Below are 18,020 nucleotides of genomic sequence, written 5' to 3'. Positions count from 1 at the left end.
TAGAGTAGAGTAAAGTAGACTAGACTAGGCTAGACTAGACTAGACTAGAACAGAACAGAACAGAACAGAATAGAATTCTTTATTGGCCAAACGTGATTGGACACACAAGGAATTTGTCTTGGTATAAATGCTCTCAGTAAAAATAAAAGAAAAGATACATTCATCAAGAGTCAAGAATCATAAGGTATGACACTTAATAATAGTTATAGGGTACAATAAGCAATCAAATCATACTAGGAAACAGTCAATATAGGTTGTAAGGATACAAGCTACAAAGTTACAATCATACCGTCACAAGTGGGAGGGGATGGGTGATAAGGAGTGATGAGAAGATTAATAGTAATAGTAGTGCAGACTTTGTAAATAGTTGGACAGTGTTGAGGGAATTATTTGTTTAGCAGAGTGATGGTGTTTGGGAAAAAACTGTTCTTGTGTCTAGTTGTTCTGGTGTACAGTGCTCTATAGCATCGTTTTGAGGGAAGGGATTGGAACAGTTTATGTCCAGGATGTGTGGGGTCTGTAAATATTTTCACAGCCCTCTTTTTAACTCCTGCAGTATACAGGTCCTCGATGGAAGGGAAGTTGGTAGTAATTGATTTTTCTGCAGTCCTAATTACTCTCTGAAATCTGTGTCTGTCCTGTTGGGTTGCAGAAGCAAACCAGATGGTTATAGAGGTGCAGATGACAGACTCAGTAATTCTTCTGTAGAACTGTATCAGCAGCTCCTTGGGCAGTTTGAGCTTTCTGAATTACCTGATTTCGCAGCAAATGTTCCCTAATTGAAATATGGGCTGAAAAGTATTGCAATCCTTTCAAGATTACTGGATGGGCAATGTGGAAATATGGGACTTGATTGAAGTTATCATTTCAAAGCCAATATCTAAAAATAATAAGTGTAATAACTGAGGTGTAAAACAACAAGAATCAAGAAAGTATTAATAGAAATAATTAGGGATTTGTGAGGAGTAAAATACAATGTTTGTGAAGAGAAAAACTTGGGGTTAAGAATGACATCTAATTAGAAGAAATTAAATTAAAATAATATAGAAAATGAAGAAACCCTCAGAAATGTAAAAGGGCAAAGTTTTAAAGAGATCCAGATAGGAATTCAGTGTCTTAGGTCTGTGAACATTCCTGATTTTTTATAATACATTTGCTGTCCAGAGTCAGTGGACAGGGACATGGATGGCATATGAATTTAGAAAATAAAATGTTATCTCTGCTCGATTGCCACCATCCCTTTTAAGTGCCTGTAATTGAGGTTGGCATTTGTATGCTTCCCAACTCCCAACAACTCTGAGCAGCTTGCAATAACTAAAGCAAAAGAAATACAATTAATCATAAATGCAAAAATAAGGTTAAAAAAAGGTAAAAAGCCAGATACTCAAAATATCACTCTAAATAATAGCAGTGTGGGGCCTACCCAGATCTCAGGACCAGAACTAATTCCAGAGGGCAAGTACTGCTACAGACAAAACTGATAACACTCTGGGCAGGTTTAAGTGTTTATGTTGAAAATGTTCTCAAGAAGAAGTTATGCTTTCTCCTGTATGTTTAGAAAGGATGTATATTGAATTTGATTTCATGCAATTTCTCATTTTGTTAGAAACACTGTAATAGCAGTGGTTCTCAACCATTTCTTCATCATGGACCTCCTTTAAATACCTTTTGTGACCATGGACTATGGCCATGGACCCTCAAGCCTTAACTCAAGGTTTAAATCATAACATTTCTTCAAGCCTTCATGACCCCTCTGATGACATCATGCTCCCCCCAGGGCTCCACAGACCACAGGTTGAGAGCCACTGCTATTATAATAACATCCATATTGGTCTACACAGAAACTATACAATTCCTCATTGATGTACTACAACAATAGAGAATTTTGACAGATTTCATCATAGCAGATTCTAATAGACAGGGCAAAATAGCAAGTTTTTTTTTAAAAAAAAAGTAAAATAAAGGCACGAGAAAGAACACCATATAAAATTTCAGCTAGTTACCAGCCTCCATTGGCTGTTAAGGTGCCAGTATAATGGAGGGTGACAGGGTCTCAGAAACAAAATATTAAATGAACCAGAGCTATAGAAATACAAAGGTTGCACTTGTTTATATGAGGGCGGATGAAAATGGAAGGAGTAAAACAATCATTGAGTTCCTTAACAATGCTATAGAACCAGAAGCCACTAAGGTAGAATTAAAAAAAAAAAGACTATGCCGTAGGTTTCAGGTTCAATTACTGAGTCATGAGTTTCTTTCAACACCTCCCCCACAAAATGTTTTTGAATGCAACACATTAAAGCAACATTCGTGGAACCCAATATTCACTGCATCATAATATGCTTCTTTTGTAATCTCTCAGGAATCTGATATATCAGGCTCCAAAGCTATACGTTTGCCAGGTTCAGCTCAGATGGCTCAGAGAGAAGACTTTTGGGATTTATCAGTTGTAAAATGTGAAGACAATAAAATACTGAAGGCACAACAGAATTTGTGAATAACATTACATCTGAGCTAAGCAAGACAGATCAGTTATTTAAAAGATTAATAATTTATGCAGATATAATATCACATAAAGCCCTTGTGAATCACAACTTATTTCATTAGTTACATAGGAAATGGAACAGATGTGAAAACATACAGGTTCAAATAGTGTACATTAAAAGATCAAAAAAGATTTTGGGGATGGGTAATTACCACAATAAATTAATGCAGAAACTATAATGATCCAGGATCAAGTATCAGGTTCTGATCTGCATGTGAAAAAGCTGCTCCAGCTGAAACTGTGAATTGTTAGTTTCAGGAGACACCAGGCTGATCACATACTGGTAATCCTCATTTAGGGACCCGTTCAAAGTTACAATGGCACTGAAAAAGTGATTTAAGGCTGTTTTTCACACTTATGACCATTGCAACTTCTCCATGGTCACGTGATCAAACTTTGGACACTTGGCAGCTGGTTCACATTTATGATGGTTACAGTGAACCAAGGTCATGTGATCTCCTTTTGCAAACTGCAGTGAGTTGCTTAACACCTGGAGTAAGAAAGGCCATGAAATGAGCAAAACTCATTTACCAACTGTCTCACTTAGCAACAAAAATTTTGGGCTCAGTTGTGGTCATAGGTCAGGCACTACCTGGATAGCTGGAGCAGTCAGTTGGGAATGACATAATTCTTCCCAGCTCCTGCACGTGGTGAGTAGAGAAGAGAACAGAGATGTTCCATGAGGCTACTTCCCAAGCAAGGGAATAAATCTTTTGATGAGTGATAGCTAGTTGCATCCTGATTTAAAAAGTAGTTCTAACCTATATGTTCCCTATGCTAGAAATAATCTACATCGTGTGACATTCCTGTGAATCCTGTTTGTGTAAGAATTTGGACCTCTGACCTCTGAACTGGTTGACAACACTGACCTGGCTCTTGTAATCCTGGATTGAATTTGGGCTATTCTTCTGCATGCTCTTATTAAAACCCACCTCTTGGGGTAAGTTTCTGTTTTTTATTTGTTTTTTATTTATTTATTTTATTTTATCAAGCAATTATAAGATAACAGGTATAAGTATAAACATACTTATGAATACATGAAATGGATACATATAAGAAAAAAAACAGGGATGGTAGGCATGTTGGTGCACTTATGCACGCCTCCTACAGACCTTTTAGGAAAGGGGTGAGGTCAATAGTAGACAGTCTAAGGTTAAAGTTTTTGGGGTTTGGGGAAGAAACCACAGAGTCAGGTACAGTATTCCAGATACTGACCACTCTGTTGCTATAGTTGTATTTCCTGAAATCAGGTTTGGTGCAGTTTACCTTGAGTTTGGATCTATTGTGTGCTCTTGTATTGTTATGGTTGAAGCTGAAGTATTCATTGACAGGTAGGACATTGCAATATATAATTTTATGTACTATACTTAGATCAGACCGAAGGCGGCGTAGTTCTAGGTTTTCTAGGTGTAGAATTTCAACTCTGGCATAAGAGATTCTGCAACAAGTAGAGGAGTGGAGAACTCTTTTTGTGAAATATTTCTGAACTTTCTCAACTGTATTAATATCAGATACATAATGTGGGTTCCAGACTGACGAGCTGTATTCAAGTATTGGTCTATCAAATGTTTTGTATGCTCTAGTTAGTAGTGTGATATTACCGGAGAAAAAGCTATACAGAATTAAATTAACAACTCTTAATGACTTTTTGGCTATGTAGTTACAGTGGGCTCTAGCACTTAGATCACTAGAGATGAGTACTCCAAGATCCTTGACAGAGTTTGGATCATCAACAAGGTCTTGACTATTCAGCTTATATTTTATTTTCTGATTTTTTTTTTACCAATATGTAAGACAGAGCATTTATTTGTTGAGATTTGAAGTTGCCATTTGTTTGACCATTCTGATACATAGTCGAGATCTTTTTGAAGGGTAGCAGTATTGTCAGTGGTGTTGAATAGCTTTACATCATCAGTGAAAAGAACGCAGTTGCTCTTAATATGATCACAGAGGTCATTTATGTACAGTATGAAGAGAGTTGGTCCTAGAACACTGCCTTGGGGGACACCACTGTTGACAGGTACAGAATTTGATAGGACGCTCCCAATTTTGACCATTTGTTGTCTGTTTGACAGGAATGCTTCTATCCAGTTATGCAGTTGTCCAGAGATACCATAAGATTTTAGTTTTAGGAGTAGTTTTTTTGTGTACCACTGAATCAAAGGCTTTACAGAAGTCTATGTAAATTGCATCTATTGCTTTGCCCTGATCAAGTTGTGTAGTCCATATGTTTTTGCAGTGTAAAAGTTGCAGATTACATGATAGTTTTTTTCTGAAATCAAATTGTTTATTAGAGAGTGGGTTGTTTATCTCTAAGTGGAGGATAATGGATTGGTTAATAATTACAGGTGACGCAGCATAAAGAGATTGATCTGTAAATTTCAACTAGGGTGGGATCTCCCTTTTTGAAGATGGGGACGACCATGGCTCGAGACGATAGGTTTGCCAAGGAGCTGGTCCTGAAGGATTTTTCAAAGATTATGCTTAGAGGTTTGGCTATGGCAGTGGATAACTTTTTTAAGAAGTAGGCACATATTCCGTCCGGTCCAATAGATAGAGATGGTTTTAGATTGCTTAGTGCTTTTTCTTCTGTAAAATCGATATGTATTAGATCATTGTAGTTGTCTGTGGTTCAACTAGGAAATACTGGGCATGATCCATTGCTGTTTACAAATACTGAGCCAAAGAATGCGTTAAAGAGGTTGGCTTTAATGGTGTCATCATTGCAGTCTTTACCATTAGGACCTTTCAGGGGTGGGATGGACCTTGAGTCTTTTAGTTTGTTGTTTACAAAACTATAGAAAGCACGGGTGGAATTGGTGAGTAGAAGGTTTTCCTCTTGCTTAATGTGATAATTGGTGCATTCAGTCTTTATCTGGTGGCATAAATTTTTGTATCAGCTTTTGAACTTGGCAACGTGACCTGATTTCATTTTCCGCCAAAGTGATCTCTTTTGGGATTGAAGCTTCCTTATTGTTATGGGTAATCTGTTTTTTCTGGTTTTGGGAGTTGTACATATAGTTTGATGACTTTTTCGACTTCAAGTAAAAATATGTTGTAATGGTCTTCAACAGTATTGCATCCAGTGAATAGAAATTGCCAATCAAGGGATGAGAGATCATTGTCTATAAGATCATAATTGCCTGTTTTGAAGTTATAATTGGGATCCCATTTTTGTGATGACTTTTGTGTGGACGTATGTTGAGACAAAAGTCAATCATGTTGTGGTCACTGTTGGAAAAGGGTTCTTTAATTTGTATTCCATAAATTGAACTCAAACTATTGCAGAAAATGAGATCAAGGCAGTTGTTAAGTCTAGTATTGTTGGTTACTAGTTGTTCCAGTCCCAGATATGTTACAGCATTGTAGAAGGTTGCATGTACGGGTTCAGCTGTACATTCGTTTAGGGTCCAGTTAATATGAGGTAGATTGAAGTCACCAAGAAAGATAAAAGCGTGTGGGCAGGATATTGCCCTTGTTAGTAGTGAATTTAGCTTGTTTACATGTTCGATGTCATAATCAGGAGCTCTGTAACATAGTAAGAATCGAAATGTGATATTTAAGGACAGTTCACAGATGATGGTCTCAGGAAGAGCAAGCTCCTGGGTAACTTGGATGTTTTTTGTTTACACTGCTGCTATCTCATTAGCCTTGAAGTAAAATTGCTAATTTCCATAGTAACCATGTTGAGTATGTGTGATTGAAACCTGAAGCAGGATAGAAAGAGACTAATTGTTGTATCCCACATGGCAGTTTTTCTTAGTCTAGTAACCTCCAATTAATAGGGATTTTAACCCTCCTAATTCTTAGCCTGACGGGTTAATAATTTTAGTTGGAACTTCAAAAAGTTGCAGTCCCAAAACATCTGGATAAAACTGAGTTAGGGATGACGGATTTATGCTACAGAAAATGGAATTTATATATAAGTGACTAATATCATTTTTTCACATTCCCTTGCAAGAAAAAGTTAAAGTATGCTAAATATGATTGCATAAAATAAACTGATAAAAGCATTTCCAAGGGTGAGCACTTTGCTTTTCTGCTTGCTGTTGCATCCAGTTAAACAAGTTCTACAAATACTTGTAAAACCTGAGAACAATTTGTATCACAGAATGTATGCACATCACAGATCTCAATTCTTTCGCAGATTACAACTAAATTCATAAAAAATCTATCCTTACTTTTTTTTTCTCCAAGGAAAAAAACTTAAAATTTATTTTCAAATAAATCATGTTGTTTTCCCATATTTCTAGACTAATTATTTATTAAACAAACATCACTTAAAAGGTTCCTTTTTGTAGTCCTACCAGATGTAGATTTCTAAAGTATTCTGGGTGGGTGGGTATAATTGTGGGGAGGGGGTTTCCTTCAAATAACTGGGTCCCAAGTTATGTAGGGTTTTAAAGGTGATAATCCTGATTTTGAAGTGTACCAGAAGCAAATTGGCAGTCAGTATAATTTCTACAAAAAGGGTACTACATGTGAAAGACTAGGCTTTCACAAAACTGTTCAAGTCAAGGCATTCTGAACTAACTGAAGCTTCTACATACTCTTTAAAGACATCCCATGTAGAGTGCATTACAATAGTCCACACAGACATGTGTGTGTGTGTGTGTGTGTGTGTGTGTGTGTGTGTGTGAGAGAGAGAGAGAGAGAGAGAGAGTAATTGTGAGGAGGGCACAATAATCATTGTTAGATCTGGGAGGATGGTCCAAGAATGGAGGCAAGACTCAGATAACAACAACAGCTCTTTATTAGTGACTTCAGATCTGAGCAAAATATCCCGGCCGCAGCAGCCCCTTATATAGGGCTGGCTGCGGCTAGGCAGCCAATGAAGGCGATTTGAGTTTGCCGCTCTTGGCTGGGCCAATCGCGGCAGCCCATTTACTAGCCAATCAGATCAGTCTGCGGTGACCAATCACAATCTGTTATTCGCGGGCCAATCAGAGTTGCAGGCTTTCAAGCCTGCTAGTCTGGAACAATCATCAATAGTGATTCAAACCCATTTGAATCAAAAGCAAATTCAGCAATAGCAATACCACTTAGATTAATATACTGCTTCAAAGTACTTTGCAGCCCTTTACAGAATCAGCATATTGCCCCCCAAAATCTGGGTTCTCATTTTTTTGATATTAGAAGGATAGAAGGCTGAGTCAACTTTGAGCCAATCAGGATGAAACTACTGGCTCAATACTGCAATACTGCATTCTAACCACTGCATTCAGGAAGACCTAATGTACAGGTAATCCTCGACTTATAACTATTCACTTACTGATTGTTCAAAGTTACAATGGCACTGAAAAAAGCGACTTATGATGGTTTTTCACACTTATGATCTTTACTACATCCCCATGGTCACATGATTTATATTTGAACTCTTGTCAACTGACTCACATTTATGATGTTTGCAGTATCCTAGGCTCATGTGATCAAATTTTGTGACCTTCTGACAAGCAAAGTCAATGGGGAAACCCGATTCACTTACCAACCATGTTACTCAGTGGTGGGATTCAATTTTTTTTACTACCAGTTCTGTGGGCGTGGCTTGGTGGGCGTGGCGGGGGAAGGATACTGTAAAATATCCAGTCAGAGGTCGTATTTGCCGGTTCTCCAAACTACTCAAAATTTCCGCTACCGGTTCTCCAGAACTGGTCAGAACCTGCTGAATGCTACCTCTGGTGTTACTAACTTGACAACTGCAGTGATTAACTTAACAACTGTGACAAGAAAGGTAGTAAAATGGGGCAAAACTCATTTAACAAATGTCTCATTTAGCAACATCAATGAACTCAATTATGGTTGTAGGTCAAGACTACCTGTATTTATTCACCAGGCAAAAAACCCTGCTCTGTACTCAAAAGAGTGAAATGGATTACTAGAATAAATTCCAGCCCATGCTGTGAAGATAATTGACATATATAATATTCATATGATTTTTTTTATTATTTAGAGACAGTTTGATCTATCCATTTCCAAGACAAGGTGATAATATAGAATGAGTGAATACATAGAAAAAATGCAGCTATTTTAATGAGGTGATTTATATGTATTGCTTTCCTACATATTGCAAAGCATCTTTTTAAATATTCTAATTAATCCACTGGTTGCAAGGCGCTATACACTTTATTGGTTTATTTCTGATTTCACAAAATTGTCTGGACGGGGGTTGTGTTATAGTAAGCTAGTTCTCTCCCCTCTGTGTGGTATGAATTTATTTACTTCAAACTGTGTGTGCTGTTGCTCATTCTGATAAGTATGGGGCTTATCTTTTGTCTCAGAATACTGACCTGATAATATTCACTCTTTCTTCCTTAGTCGACTTTATTACAATGTGTTTATCAGGAGGAAAATGCCTGTGAAGGAAATAGAGTTGTGAACATGTAAGCCCTTCCATTCCAAAGTACAGGGAAGGCCTTTGGCAAATAGAAAGGTCCTCTCTAAAGATGTAATCCTGAAATATAGATGATGGAGCAGAGGAACTGCTAAGAGATGCAGGCAGAAATTAGAACCTACTTTCAACATTTCCACAATTGTAAAAATCTGTGTATCAAACATGCCCTAAGATTCTTTCTGCTATCAACTCTGCCAATTTTAACCAGATTTCTGAGCTATTACCGTAAGAACAAAGCCGTTATTTATTCCTTATTTATTCCTTCTCCCAATTTCTATAAACTACTCATTGAAAGAAGAGAGGCAAAGAATGGGACTGTAAATATACTTGTCTTGCTCTTCTCTTCATCCTGGGATCCAAATTTCTCTGGATACTCTGGGGACTGCTTTGTGACCAAGCAATCCTAACAATATGAAAGATAGGGCCACAGATAACCTGGTCATCAGATATATTAACCGAGGTGGGATTAAATTTTTTTAACAACTGGTTCTGTGGGCGTGACTTAGTTGGTGGGGCGTGGCTTGGGGTCATGTGACTGGCTGGGCGTGGTCATCTCAACATCACTCACATCGAGGCACGCATCTCCTCACCTGGCCTCTCATGACTGTGGCGATGCTGCAACAGTCGAAAGTGTGAAAAACAGTCATAAGTCACTTTTTTCAGTGCCATTGTAACTTTGAATGGTCACTCCACACAAGCAAAGTACCAGCAAAGGAGGAAAAAAAAACACCAGAGAAGTTCTAGAGACAGGAAGTCTAATCCTGGCAAGAATGTAATAAGGATTAACAGAGAGGCAGTTTCTGTAAGCAACACCAGAATGTTTCCTTCCTGCCTTCCTTACAGGATTAGGCCAGTAATTTCTTCTAACAACCAGTTCTCCGAACTGCTTAGAATGTTAACAACTGGTTCTAGTGAATAGGTGCGAACCTGTAGAATCCCACCCCGATATTAACTGATTAATTAATCATTTAAGTCATAGGTAGCCATTTATTACCATTTGATTCTCTCCAAATATCACTATAAATCAGACAAAATGCTTACGTGCCAACAATAGCACCTCACACATCTTAATGACTGTACTGTATTTTAAAAAAAACAGACAAGCCAAAGGGTGAATTTTTCCAGAAGGAAGTTGCATCATTCGACCTCTCTGATCCTGTCTGTATGGGGACTAGCTAGGATGAGTCAAAAAGAGATGCAAACATATGTGATTACATTACATGGAGATTATTTATCAGGAGGAAGAGGACAGCAAGGATTCAGTCAACAGTGAGGTCTGTGGAACAAACACTTAACAAATAATCATTTATGTATATATGCATGCATGCATGTATGTATGTAATAAAGCTCCTATCTTAGAATCCTATTTCTACATGCTTCCAAGCCCATTATTACTTTCCCCTCCAAGAACAAAAAATGACTGACATATCAGTATTGTCCAAAATTTTCAACAAAGAATATCTCCCTTTAAGGGCTACTCTCTCTTTTCTTAGTTTAATTAAAGCACCGTCAAACTTGCCTCTCAGGAGATGCAGTGTACAAGTACCTATCTGCATTTTGCTAATAATTCCCTTATTTGACTATTGAGAATGTCTATCCCCCCCCCCAAAAGAAAATAATCCTAATTCTTGATTTTAAGTTATGTTACTGTTCAGGTTCAAAGTTGGCTACATCAACAAAGGCTGGCAGAAAAGCTCATGTCAACCAATTTGATAAGTTTGAAAGGTGTCTTAATAAGCCATTTCTACTTCTTCTTTTAGATATCTGATAGGCATTGCTTTCAAATGAACTCTTCCCAAAGCATAAAGGTACAAGTGAAATATTTTTCCTCAGAACAACGAGGAAGCCATATCCTTACAGTTTTGACAACTACTTTAGGGCCTTTCCAGGTTGTTGAAGACTGATTCATGCAAAAGAACTGCCCAGCTGCTAGAGATCTTCTATGTACTCTTTCAGGAATTGCTGAAGGCCACCATTTATCAAAGTGTTCTGCAATAAAGCCTTACCTCAGAAAAACAATTAAATCCCAATAGCTGAAATCAATAGCTTACATTTTGTTGCTCCACACTGTTCCTTCCGGGACGCTTTTAGCAATTGAGGATTTCATCTTCCTCTTACAACTATAAAGGTGATTTTTACAACTGGTTAAGGCCAAAAAGTAGCCTATTATTGTTAACTTCAGCCAATTTTCTCCCATCTTAGTTTGGAGCAGGTTCTTTAAGCCCTGGAAAGAAAGCTTTATACAAAAATGACTTTATTTGTTTCAGTTAGCTATTTTCCCTTCCTTCTCTTGTTGTATTCATTTTAAATTTAGCTCTGTCAAACTTGTAATAAGACCGTCAAAATCTTTCCTAGAACTGGATTGTAGAATGTTCTCTCCTTCTGGGTGCAAATATAATGAAAAAATAAAAACATTATTACTTGAATAATGGTTCTGATTGACTTGACCATATCTTTTCTCAATTTGAAGGAGAAAATGCTAGTTTAAAAGAAAGAGGGAGGATCAAAACCATGTTGTGCATTGTTCTATTTGAGGAACATTTAAGTTTCCATGTTCCTGAGTGTGACTTTAAATTATTGGCAGATATGAAATCAGAGTATTCTTTAAAGTTATGGATCTTTTATTGATTTGGCCAGTACATTGCCAAGCATAGTTCACATTTCAAATGTTTCTTTTCCAATTTTCTCTTTAGCAACAATAAAGCAACAAGAAGTGAATATACTGTATAGCAAAAGAAGACAGAGAAAAAGATAAATGAAATTCTCTCTGCAAAAAAGGTTTGCCTCAGTTAATATGCAAACAAAAAGAAGGGAAATGGCGACCTCTAGTGAAAAAGGAGAGCACAAACATTCATAATACCGCAGGGAAAAAGGAAGCAATACTGGATTAATAATACTTAATAGAAAGAGCACAACCCTATGACTTAAGGTGTATGGCATCTATTCTAGAAACATAGCTAACTATTTGTGTCATTGCGTACAAATTCTCTATTAAAGACTACATTTTGCCAGAGTGTTTAAGGACACTCATATGTTGAACTCATAATCAACCACACAAAACACAATTCCTGTGGTTTTCTTGAAAAGAACAGCTTTTGCAGAACACAAATGGATGGTCTCAATTAATTGTCCTTCAGAATCTGGTTCCTCGCTGATGATTCCACAGTACAGTCCTGTTCCTGCATGCAGAGTTGTTCACAAGGATATCTAACCCATAACAATATAAAAGATTGTTTTATACTGGAAATAATATAAAAGATTTTGGATGATATAAAAAAATGGAAGAAGAATCCTATGGATGACAACTATCATTCTCCCCATGAAAGCCAGTTTGGTCTAGTGGCTAGAAAGTGGGAAATATGAGTTCAAGAACTGCCTTAACCATGAAACCCAAATGGGTACTTTGGGCCAATCTCTTTCTCTTGGGCCAACAGGGTCTCACAGGGTTGTTGTTATGAGAATTGAAAGAGAATGGAGTATTAAATATATTTGCTATCTTAAAGTTGCTGGTAAAAATACTAAAGGTAGAATACAAATAAATGAAAGTAAAATAAACTTTTACAAAAGCAACTATTTGTTAGCAGTAAGAGAGATGGAAATAAAGATGAACTTTGCAAAACAAAATTTGAATTTGCAAATATGCCAGGCAAACGGTTGGCATACAAATTAAACACTTGGATATTTTTATGACAAATATGAATTATCTCCAATTAATTATGTTAAGTCATGGAATGAAATTAAAAAGGGGTCTGTTAAGATAGGGGAAATTAAAATTGTTGATGTTAGGAAGAATCTCTGTGATAAAATGAAAGGTTTTGCCAAGAATGATGTTTTCGTTTCAGACAATATGGCTTTGATACCTGCTATACCACGTAAACAATAGCAGAAAAATATGTTTCTAGCACAAGAGGTGGTGGGAAGCCATGATAAATGTGCTACAAAATGCAAAAGAAAGAGAAGGGGTGTCTTTACTGGATTCAAAACTATTTTACTGTTTATTGTGTGGCCTGGATGAAAGAATATTCCTGAGAAATAAGGCAGAGATTTTTAGAGGTAAAGGATCATGGCCTGAGATTTGGATAGCATGGAATTTGAGTCTCAGGAGACACCAAGCCAAGAATCATGAGACTGATCAAACATGGGCACCATCTGGACAGCAGGAACAATTAAATATGTTGATGACATCCGGCTTCCCAGCCTGCACACACACTGAGTAGAGCAAAGACCAGAACAACCTTGGTCTATGTGGCTTATGGCCAAGAGAGTAAGTCTCTGAATTAGTGACAGCTGGCTGCAACCTTAGTTAAGAAGCTTCCCTTGCTGGAAACAATGTCTGATTTACTCTTGTGTAATGTTCTTGTGATTACGTAAAAAAAAACTTGAACCACTGGCCTGACTGATAAGCTTGTCCTGTCCTCAGAACTCTGGATTGGATTTGGGCAATTCTGAAACAAACTCTTCAAGCAACTTCTCTTTTGTTTATAATCTTTGCTAATTTTTTCTTCATCTTTGACGTAAATGTATTAACCTACGTAGCAATCATGCTTGAGTGTGTGTGCTTAAAACATGAAACAGGACAATTTCAATATATGATTACTGTGGAATATTATATGCATAAAGTTGGAAAGAGCCAATGGTCGCCAATTCAGTTCAATCATTGATGAAACTGGCAGATCTTGCTGAGATGAATAAATTAACTTCTTTGATTAGAGAAAAGGTACTGTCTATATTTATTGAGGACTGAAAATCTCTTACTGACATTTAGTAAAAATGAAAAAATGAGCTTGTAATTTATGGTTTTGACGATTAGATAAGATACAGACTGCTCTCTCTGTGTATGCTTTTGTGTGTGTTCTGCTTTGAAGAATATAGGAAGCCACTGCTTTATCTCTTTTTTCCTTTATTTTTTTTTAACTTTTTGCTTTCTCTTTCCTTTTTTTCTCTTTTCTTCATTATTTTATATTAATTGGTGTTAGTTTTTAATCATCTTTTTAAGCATTTAATAAAAATACATGTAAAAAAAAGAAGAAAAGCCCATATGCAATATTTATAGGCACCCTGTTGTAATTAAAGATCCATATTTTATTTATTAAATTTGCTTGCCACCCAACTTGCCTTGGTGACCCTGTTAACATATGACTTCATGCCATCGTGCTTTATTTTTTTTCATGGTACTTTAAAAAGTACCATAAATTCATTATGAATTTAACAAAAAATAGATAAGAAGAATAGATCTGTAGATCTTTGGAAGCTTCCTAACTTTTTCCTAGACCCTTTTAATTTAAAACTAAGAGAAAAATGGCAAATGGGAAAGAACAGCTCTTCTTTCATGATACCGATTTACAAGAATGGCTTAATTGCTGGAGACAGGCTGAAACAAGAATCTCTTCCAGTGAGCACAGAACCTTCAGGCACAAGGTAGAAACCCACAACTGTAACTGAAGCAGAATCTTCCCCCCTACAAATGTATTTATCCATCTAAGATAATATATGTTTGATACAGGGTATATTGTACTATAAATCCTCTGACTGCATCTTGTGATCAATAGGAGTGTTCATCTCATGCCACTAGCAGGATTACGCTTCAGCTGGAAAACCACTTTGACTTAAAGACTAGACATCCTTTTTAATTAAACATTAATTAAATTAAATTAAACATTAATTTCATAGTAAATGCTTTGATAAAAAATATTTTCCTTATTTGAAAAAGACTACTAAAGAAATTTTGGACTCAGTTAGATCTACATTGAGTCCTTCAAAAATATATGTACCTTTTGATATTTAGCTCATATAGAAATCTGAATATGTACAGCAAAAAAAAAAAAGCTCAAAAGTGAGCTATTGTTTTTAATCAAATTGAATTTCTGGAACCTGCAGTTGGATTCCATTTTTTTATATCCATACCCCAAACTTTCAGGAATGCTATTTATTACTTATTGTTTAATCTGAATCTTACCCCCATCACTTTTCAGCATTACACTTCAGGATAATAATCCTGGGATAATTCTAAAAAAGCCGAGAGAAGATCTTGACTTAAAATATGTGATGGTTGAGAATTTGCTGTTTACTTTGGATGTGCTTATAGTAAGTGTGTGTTCATCTATAACAGGGGTGGTCAACCTTTTTATACCTACTGCCCACTTTTTTTTATCTCTGTTAGTAGTAAAATTTTCTAACCACCCACCAGTTCCACAGTAATGGTGATTTATAAAGTAGGGGACAAAACCCTTACCGCCCACCATGAAAACTGGAACGCCCACCAGTGAGCAGTAGAGACCAGGCTGACTACCACTGTTCTATAAGAAGTACCTTTTGCTATCAGCAATAAAACTACATTCCTACAACAGAATCCTTTACATATAAAGCTACATTATCTTCCTGCTGTTTTGCAGCTCCTTTAATCTCCAAGATCATACCTCTTAAAGAGAGAAAGAGAGGGAGGGAGGGATGGGCTGAATCTTGCTGGTGATGATGAAATGAAGAGGGTTGTATTCTGAAAGGGTGTTGGACAATTCCTATTATGGCTTTATGGCTTTTTCCTGATTTGGATCTTGAGTGATGGCTAATCCTATCATGTCCTGAGAGTGAAGGTCTTTTGTTTTGTAGATAAGCTGGTCTAGCCTTTTGTCTTGTAGATAGGTTGCCACCAAAATATCTGCGGGGGAGGGGGCGGGCAGGGAGCTGAAGTTCTTAGTTTATGTCTTTAGAAACATGTTTTTAGGAAAAATATAATATTCTTCCTTTTTAACATTTCCTAGAATATTTCATTCTTCTAGGAGAATGGTGGGTGCTAACATTCTACAATAGTATGATACTGGAATGATTAGGATACCTGCTTGTTTTTTTTAATACAATCTTCAAATATTTTTCACAAAATGAATTGAACATTTAGGTCATGACTTTTCCAATGCTATGGGGCAGGCAGTTCATATAAATTTTGAAGGGCCAAAAGATAATTTAAAAACTTAAAAGGTGGCTTCATCCAGATGAAAACTCCCTGCCCATGGTAGAATATGAAGAAAATCTGGATGATAACATGCATTATCCCTAGTTGTCTATGACAACTCTGACAATTGAACTCTGCTCAGCATGAGAGTTCTGCTTCCGGTTTCATAAGATGAAGCAGAGTTTTTGCAAATGGGACTATTTCTTTTTTTAATGAGAACACGTGAATTGCTATGGAGGATCGGACTTTGCTTCTTCCTGACCACAAGACATTTCAAGCTCCATTCTATCTTTGTCATCAGGGAAAGAGCCCCTCCCTCCCACGACCAAACTACATTCCCCTACACAATTCCACTTATTCCAATCTGAATCATCATCAGTCTTTATTATTAGTTTACTTTATTTAGTTTAGTTTACTTTATTGTCATTGCACCTTGTACAATTAAATCAAACACTATCTTCAGTGCAGATCAAGGCAAATATTGAATGTTTTACAATAATTCCTTTTAAAACTGTAAATTTCATGTAAAATTGGTAAGTTGAGAGAAAATAGATTTTAAACAAGTGTTTTTATGAGTAAAAGTAGAGTCCAATATTTATTTAGATGCTCATTGGAGATGAACATTGTTTTAATAAAAAAATAGAATTGGCAATTGAGTAAATACATGGCTTGGAGATTTCTCAATCATCTGTGCTTTGTAAAAAATAGGAAATATTTTATTATTACAAAAGCAGCCCGTTAATGGGATAGAGATAAAGTACAATTAAGTCAAGTTACTCCCATTTCATCTGGGAAATAGCCAATCTTCATTAGGAAATAAGATCTAAATCAATCTATCTATCTATCTATCTATCTATCTATCTATCTATCTATCTATCTATCTTCTATCTATCTATCTATCTATCTATCTATCTATCTATCTATCTATAAATCTGCCTCTGCCTGTTCATAACCTATCTCAGGTAGACTAGCAGATTCCAAGGATTGCAGTCTCCCAAAGAAAGCTGTCATAACAATGCCACCAACAATGGCACATTGAAAATGGCATATGAACACATTCCTAATGATTGGATCTTTGAACATTACCATTTAAAGACTAGATTCAGTACAGTACGATAAAGAGATTCCGAATGACCTTAAATAAAGATGCATTAGTAAAATAAGTGGAAAGACCTCACCTACTTTATCTTCCACTATTGTACCCTATTAATGTTTATTCATAAAGAAAAGAGATATTGCAGATGTCTTAACTTTCTTATCTAAGATATTGGACTATCAAATACACAAGCCAGTTACACCCACTTTCCAAAGCTTCCAGTGTTTGAACTTTCACCATAGATCCAAGAAAATTATTCCAATTCTTCTAAAGTCTAATGTAAGTAGTTTTTATGAACTAATGTTGTATTGAAATCTGCCTTAAAGTTTCTTAGAAATTGTCTTCTTGCTCCTTTCTATATTCTCTCCTTAATTTCATGGTTTTTGAAACATTTTTTCCAAGTTTTTCTTTTGCTCATTTCATTTCTCAAGGTTCTGGGAAGCAAAGAAGAAAATCAGCAATAAAATCATATGATTAATATTTAGTTCTGCTATTTGTTATTTATTTGTTTGTTTGGTTAGCTACCCGACTCCACTCTTAATTTTGCATGGCAGCAGAAAAAAAAAATCAATTAGAACTAGACTAAAATAAATATTATACAAAAAGAACCTCTGGAAAAGAAATACCAACATTGTCAAAACAAAGAAGGGGTCCCTCAAATCTTCTAACTCAAGGCTGTGGGAAGAGCATTTTTTAAGGACTCATATACATAGGAGATGACCCATGAATATTTGAGGAGACATTGTTCTAGAGCAGAGGTCACCAACCAGAGGCCTGTAGATCACTGGTGGTCCATGAGAAAATTTTGGTAGTCCACAGTGCACCTGAGTCTGCAACAGGAATGATACCAGCAGCGGATGGACTTATGCACATGGGGAGGGAGGGTAGCATTCAGGAGATCACGGCATCAGAGCCCTTCCTGGCCTGCAAGGGGGTGGCCCAGAGGGGCAGTGAGCGCTTTACAGCTCCTGAGGGGAGCGTCCCCCTCGCAACATCTTCACCTACGGGCATTACTGGCAGCTACTCGGCCTCCTCGATGTGC

This window comes from Pseudonaja textilis, chromosome Z, assembly GCF_049901715.1.
Source record: "Pseudonaja textilis isolate UNSWEBS1 chromosome Z, rPseTex1.2, whole genome shotgun sequence".
Classification (NCBI taxonomy): domain Eukaryota; kingdom Metazoa; phylum Chordata; class Lepidosauria; order Squamata; family Elapidae; genus Pseudonaja; species Pseudonaja textilis.
The sequence above is the reverse complement of the archived record's forward strand: the minus strand, read 5'-3'. Positions refer to the sequence as shown.